We start from the raw sequence: 8011 nt of genomic DNA, 5'->3' as shown, positions 1-8011 counted from the left end.
CTAGCCCCCCGTCCGGGGGCACCCAAAAAGAAAAGACTCTAAGGAGAGCTGTATACCCAGAAGGCAAAGCAGTACCAGCTGCACCCACAATAAACCTCCTAGCCCATCGTAACGAAAACTACCCACTCTGTATAATAAACTCCTACGTAGCTGCCATCAATGGCTGTAACAAATACCACCAGATACAGTCTGCCAAAAGCTCAATCGGCAACCCTAAAGAACCGCAGTGAGAACCCACCAGTCCTTACGTACAAAAGTTGTTAAAACTGCCCCTGGGCAGCCACGACCAGCAAATTACCGTAAGAACGCCATATGACTGCAGATCATGCAAAAGCCCCCAGTGGCTCGTAGACCCACGTATTCAATAACCAAACTCAACCCCCAAAACAGCAGCGCGATATACACGGGAACCTAATAACGACCCCCGACCTGACACGATGTACTCGTTAACCTAACCTGACTTAGACATAGGGCCCCAGGTGAATCAAACACGTTGACTTATCCAAACACATGATAACCGCAAATACGCCCTGAGCATGAAGAAACCCTAAGTAGTCAAGGGTTGGACCATGAACAGAAAATAAGCACACCACCTTCCCTAATACCAGATAATCCCTAGTAGTCCCAGGTTGGACCATGAACAGAAAATAAGCACTCCACCATCCCTAATACCAGATAATCCCCGACTACCACACAGAAACCAAACCACGGACCTCAACAACCAGACATTGACCAACCATAAAACCCCAGCTCCACGCAATATCTATGTACCCCAAGAAATTAACCAGGAAAACAAATCCGGTAAAAGGTCAACTCCAAGCCCCCCCGGGGGAAATGTCATCCATTGTTGCCAGAAAGGCAGGTTCCCAAAAGATCTGCCGTCCCAAGCATCTCGACCTCTCCTGAACGTCTGCCGCAACAAACCATAATGCCCCTAGTGAACATGAAAACCCTTAGTACACTCAAAGCCCCTATTGGAGAACCGAACCCGGACCGAGGCATATAAATAAAACACACCGTAATGAAAACTCGACCACCTACACCCTCACCTCTGACCAGCAATAGCACACACCCCACTGTAACGTGAAAGATTAAGCCGCCCGGTGCACTCCCCAAACTGCTCACCACGTCAGTGAACTGCCATCAAACCCTTATCAAATACTAGGCGCGGCGATAAAACTGCTCACCACATCAGTGAACTACCATCAAACCCTTATCAAATGCTAGGCGCGGCGATAATCCTCCAGCCAAAAGACCCCATGCCTATAATAATAAACCATAAAACCGGCATGGATATGGCTATCCACCACCGCTCTGCCAATATCCGTATCACCACCTGAATTACAAACCGCCATGGAATCACCACCAGTCATACACAAACACCCAGAGAATGCAAGCACAATTATACCAACCAAAATAAAATGATGTCGTCACATATAGATATACCCACTATCATAAAAGCAAACTAGCATGAAAATAAAAAAAAAAAAAACAAAAAAAAAAAAACCTCCCAACACTCATGAAGTGCACAAAACAGCCTCCTGGACCACAAAGCAACCATTCCCTCACAGATTCGAACGCTGTCCACATGGACCAGCCGCGCATCTTTCCGAACCCCCAGACAAACACACTACGACCCTAGTGCACCCGAAACCATACGTAGCAACACCCTTCCCAACCAATATAATCTAGACATTAATAAAGGTTTAATTGCGCCTTAGTGAGCCTTACTTACTATAGATATACCCACTATCATGAAAACAAACTAGCATGAAAATAAAACCACCCAACACTCATGAAGTGCACAAAACGGCCTCCTGGACCAAAAGCAACCATTCCCTCACAGATTCGAATGCTGGCCACATGGACCAGCTGTGCATCGTTCCGAAACCCAATGACAATCCAACTACTACCCTAGTGCGAAACCATACGTAGCAACACCCTTCCCAACCAATATAATCTAGACATTAATAAAGGTTTAAGTGAGCCTTACTTACTAGGCTGACTCCGCGGGACCCCACGGAACAGCCGTCACGTGTCCTCCGCGTCGAGCACCGCAACTGCGATCCTCTCCATGGATCTACGCCGACTGCAGCCCTCCTGGGCCGCAGCGCCAGCGCCCAGACCGACTGTCCGTCCGGGAACGCTTGGCAAAAAGTCACCGGCTCGGAGCCTCAAACGGGGGGGGGGAGGTTGGCGCTCCAGTCGCAGGCAACACCTCCTGAATCTGGCACCCAACGCCGGGGGAACGCGACACCGGACCACATGACCTGTGGCCCTTGGATGCTGAAGGGTGGCCACATGACCGTGCCACCGCCCGCTTCCCTCCAGCACCGCGAGAAAGGAAATGAGGCCGGTGACGTCACACACCACCTCGCCACCGGGCTCCTTGCCGCGTCACGTCACCGCCGTCCACCGATGCCGATGACCGCGCCGGGTCAGGTGACCATGCCGGGTAACGTGGCCGCGACGTGCGCGTCACCACTGTGTGCCGCGATCCGAACTGGAGGGGAGGCCAGCCACGTCACTCACCGCCCCGCTGTCTGGCTGCCTGCTTCTCGACTTCTGGCTCCGGCCCCGCGATGTCTTCTGCAACAGGTCTGCTAATGGGGCTCAACCTCCGCTGCAAACTTAACTCCGGGCTGAGGTGCTCAGGAGGCCGTGATCGTCGCTGCCGCTTCGGAGGCAGAGGGGTCCCATCTTCTCCGCCGTCGCCATCACCGGACCATCGCTGCAGCTGTTCCTTCATCCACTGCTGGCCGTGCTGCTCCATCATCCTCTTCATCTATGCCACGAGGTATTCCATCTTCTGGATCCAAAGATTCAAGCTGAAGTCCCAGATGTGAGGGGCTGACGATTCCGGACGTCTGCAAGGTAAGGAATGACCATCCCCCCACAGTTCTGCCCTATATATCCATCCCACAACTGACCACTCCCTGCCAACTCACATTGCACCATAAGCCCCATAGCTCCATCCCACAACTGACCACTCCCTGCCAACTCACATTGCACCATAAGCCCCATAGCTCCACCCCACACCTTCCCCACAAACACAAAAGCACTACACCTTAACCCTTCACTAACCTTCAGGCCTAGCATCCCTCCTTAGTCATGTGCGCTCTCCCTGTAGCCCCTTTGGGGCAGGCGTCCGGGCTTGCCTTTACAGAGCCACTCCTTAGTTGTCCGGACTGTGTGTTTTCGGTCAGTGTCATGCTGGAAGAACCAGTTACGACCCATCTCCAATGCTCTTACTGAGGGAAGGAGGTTGCTGGCCAAAATCTCGTGATACCTTACACCATCTATCCTCCCTTCAATAAGGTGCAGTTGTCCTATCCCCTTTGCAGAAAAGCACCCCCAAAGTATGATGGTTCCTCCATTATTCTTCACGGTTGAGAAGGTGTTCTTGGGATTGTAGTCATCCTTCTTCTTCCTCCAAACACGGCGAGTGGAGTTGATACCAAAAAGTTCTATTTTGGTCTCATCTGATCACATTACCTCCTCCTGTGCCTCCTCTGGATCATCCAGAAGCTCACTGGCAAATTTAAAACTGGCCGGGACATGTGCTGGCATGAGAAAAAGGACCTTGAATGCCCTGCAGGATTTTAATCCATGACGGCGTAGTGTGCTACTCAGTGGCGTAGCAACTGTTTGTGGCACCAGGGGCGGACCGCCCCCCGCCACGCTACGCCACTGAGGACACGCATATGGGGGGATGTATGAGGACACATATATGGGGGGGAAATAGACAAGGACACGTATATGGGGGGGAGATGTACGAGGACACATATATGGGGAGATGCACGAGGACACGTATATGGGGGGATGTACGAGGACACGTAGGACACGTATATATGGATATGGGGGATGTACGAGGACACGTATATATGGATATGGGGGATGTACGAGGACACGTATATATGGGGGGATGTACGAGGACACGTATATGGGGAGATGTACGAGGACACGTATATGAGGGGATGTACGAGGACACGTATAGGAGGACATACAAGGACAAGTATATATGGATATGGGGGATGTACGAGGACACGTATATGTGGGGGGATGTACGAGGACACGTATATGGGGGATGTACGAGGAAACGTATATGGGGAGATGTACGAGGACACGTATATGGGGGGGGATGTACGAGAACACTTATATGGGGGATGATTATTGTATTAGGACACCTGTGGTGTGATGTCTATGTGGCATGTGACAGCTGTCTGTGGCTTCTCCCGTACAGATGTTGGTGGTGCATTCTCCGGTAATGGCCGCGGTGCACCCAGCAGCCTCTCCCACAAGTCGCCCCATACCATCCTCCCCAGTATCCCACCTCACCCCATGCAGTACTGACCTACCCTTTTCCTCTCGCTCCCAGCCGGGGCAGCAGCACCGCCATATTCTTTCCTCCTCCCGGGAGCATCAATAGGGCGGAGCCTCTGCAGTTGCTACGGTGCCAGGACGAGACAGAAAACCTAGGAAAGCAGAGCCGCTGCTGTGCTGACACATGCACAGAGTGGACTTTACTGTTGCGTGCCTGGTGGACGTCGTGGACAGATGTAAGAGAATCTCCAGAGACAGAAACAAACCAGAAATCGTACGACAGTCATAGAAAGGTGGAAATGTACAGTCAGTGAGTCCAGGCTCCGCGCTTCTGCAACAGAGGAGAGGAATTGCTGCTGCTGCCGCGCCGTCCCCACACACGTGCCGCCTGGGGCAGACCGCCCCCCCCCCCCCCGCTACGCCACTGGTGCTACTAACTGTGACTAGTCACTACTCATGGAAAGACCGTGAGACACAAAAGTCAGTCGTATCGGGGTCAACACCAAGAGAGCGAGTAGATAACCAGGGGAAAAGACAAAGGCATAGGTCGGGTTACAGTCCGGGGTCAATAACAAGAGATAGCGGATCAAAGCCAAAGGACAAGACAAAAGGATAGTCAGAACACAGTACAAAGGGTTTGGCAACAGATCAGAACTCAGAAGTACAGAATTAGGGCTGAGTCAGACGGCTGTATAACTTGTGTGAGAATTGCAACGCACTGCATGGACTGGCCCGACACCTCTGAGCAAGACAGCATGATGGATTACTATGCAGCGGTCAAGCTCAGGTCAAGAGAGCCAACAGCCAGTACGAGGTTTACGATGTGATTCTCGCATGAGAAATACGTCAGTCTGTCTCTGCCCTTAAGGCCCCGTCACACTAAGCGACTTACCAGCGATCCCGACACCGATATGAAGGTGTCAGGATCGCTGGTAAATCGCTATGTGATCGCTGGTGAGCTGTCACACAGACAGCTTCACCAGCGATCAGCACAGCGATGCCGAGCACCCGGCATCGCTGGCCATCCTGTAAAAAATAGAATCAAAATAAAAAATATTATTCTCACCTTCCGATGTCGCGTTCAGCCATCCCGCCTCTCTCCACGCTCCGGTCCCAGTGATCCTTTGCGAGAATGACCGCGAGACGTCACGGTCTCGCGGGATAACAAAGTCTCGCGGTCATTCGTGCAAAGGATCACTGGGACCGGAGCGTGGAGAGAGGCAGGATGGCTGAACGCGACGTCGGAAGGTGAGAATAACTATATTTTTTATTTTTTTAATTATTTTTTACACCTGATCGCTGGTCTCCCGCCTGTCACACGCAGCGATGCGTGCTGGCCAGCGGGAGACCAGCGACCAAAGAAATGTCCAGAGGTTTCTTCCAGCGATCAGCGATACCGGCAGGGGGGCCGCTCGCTGATCGCTGTCACACACAGCAATCTCGCTGGTGAGATCGCTGTTATATCACAGAAGTTGTGACTCAGCAGCGATCTCGCTACCGAGATTGCTTAGTGAGACGGGGCCTTTAGGCTAACACTCACCAAGAAGCACAAACTACATCTGGCAGGGTTCAAGGACAGAAAGCTCAGTTAAATAGCTTGGGAAATCTACAAAACACTGAATACCTGGAGAAAGTCCCACACCTCCCAGTCACAGATTAGGCAGCTGAGCTGTCGAGCAAAGCACTGACACTTCAGTAAAACACAGTTTCCATCAGACAGCATAGCAATCACTCACTGAGCGGAGGAATCGTGACACTAACGGTAATGTTTCAGACTGTGGTGCCATCTCTCTTCGGGTAATTGTCCAGGTCCTCCTGTATAGTTCTGGGCTGATTCCTGACCTTTCTCAGAATGCAGCCCCAGACCGAGGAAGATTGACAATCAACTTGTGTTTCTTCCATTTTCTAATAATTGTGCCAACAGTTGTTGCCTTCTCATCAAGCTGCTTTCCTAATGTCCTGTAGCCCAACCCAGCCTTGGGCAGTTCTACAATTTTCTCCCTGGTGTCGTTAGACAGCTCTTTGGTGTTGGCCATGGTGGAGAGGTTGGAGTGTGATTGAGTGTATGGACAGGTGTCTACTATACAGGTAAGAAGTTCAATCAGGTGCAATTAATACAGGTAATGAATGCAGAGTAGGAGGCTTCATAAAGAAAAACAGGTCTGTGAGAGCCAGGATTCTTGTTGGTTGGTCGGTGATCAAATACTTATTTCATGCAATAAAATGCAATTTAATTATTTAAAAATCATACAATGTGATTTTCTGTTTTTTATTGTCAGATTCTGTCTCTCACAGGTGTAGCGTACCTACGATAAATATTACAGACCTCTCCTTTCTTTGTAGGTGGGAAAACTTGCAAAATCGGCAGCGTAACAAATACTTATTTTCCCCACTGTATATGGATATTTGTTATCTCTGTATTTGTAAAAACCCGTATAATACTGTGAGCAGATTATTTGCGGTCATCGGTAAACGCCATGATTTTATATCTCCATTAAAAGTAACAAAAATGTAACGCTGAGGCCGTGTTCACACCCTACTGTTTTTTTCTCTGATTATTGTGCTTTTTCCTCCTTATTTGATGCGTTTCTGCTGTAGAAATGAACCCGCCTTTTAGGCTATGTGCCCACGTAGCGTTTTTCAAGCGTTTTTTTCCTGAGCAGAAACGCATGCCCTTGCCAAGGAAAACGCATGCGCTTTTTGACATGCGTTTTTGACGCGATTGTCAGGCTATGGGCCCACGTAGCGTTTTAAAACGCACAATGAAAACCGGACTCCTTCCCAGAAATCGCGATTTCACCGCGATTCTGTTCGCGATTTTCTCAAGCACTTTCCAAGTGATTTGAAGCATCGCTTGGAAAGTGATTGACAGGTTGGTCACACTCGTCAAACATAGTGTTTGACAAGTGTGAGCAGCTTTTTACTATTGAGGCTGCCTATGCGGCATCAATAGTAAAAGATAAAATGTTAAAAATGATAAAAAAATAAAAATCGGGGTATATTTACCTTCCGGTGTCCCGCGCTGCCATCCCCGGGCCTCAGCGTTCCCAGTAATGCCTTGCGAAAGCTGTGATGACGTTGGTCTCGCGTTACTATAGCGATCTCACGAGACCGCTAGAGTCACGTGAGACTACGTCATCACAGGACCTTGCCGCAAGGCATTACTGGGTACGCTTAGGCCGGGAATGCAGTGCGGGACGTCGGAAGGTAAATATACACCGATTTTTTATTCTTTTTTTTACAGGGGTATGGTACCCAGGGGCTGGAGGACAGTCTCCTCTCCTCCACACCGTGGGTACCAACCGCACATGAGACGCTTAACTTCCCGCATGGTGGGCATAGCCAAATGCGGGAAGTCAGCGATTCTCATGCATTCCTATGGGTGCGGAATCGCGGCAATTCTTTGCGATTCCGCACAAAGAATGACCATGCTGCGATTTTTTCCGTGATGCGATTCCGCTGCGGAAAAAAGCGCAGCATTAGCACAGCATGTGCGGAATGCCATAGGAATGCATGGGGGGTCGCTCTATACACGATTTTTAAACGTTTTCGCGCCGAAAATCGCGGCAAAAACGCTTAAAAATCGCAACGTGGGCACACAGCCTCAAGTGTTTTGACATGCGTTTTCCTATGCGTTTTTGCATTTACAGTGTATGCATGCGGACTCGCATGCGATTCCGCACAATTA

The sequence above is a fragment of the Dendrobates tinctorius genome, unplaced genomic scaffold, assembly GCF_039654945.1.
Source record: "Dendrobates tinctorius isolate UK_male_01 unplaced genomic scaffold, ASM3965494v1 ptg000138l, whole genome shotgun sequence".
Lineage (NCBI taxonomy): Eukaryota > Metazoa > Chordata > Amphibia > Anura > Dendrobatidae > Dendrobates > Dendrobates tinctorius.
The sequence above is the reverse complement of the archived record's forward strand: the minus strand, read 5'-3'. Positions refer to the sequence as shown.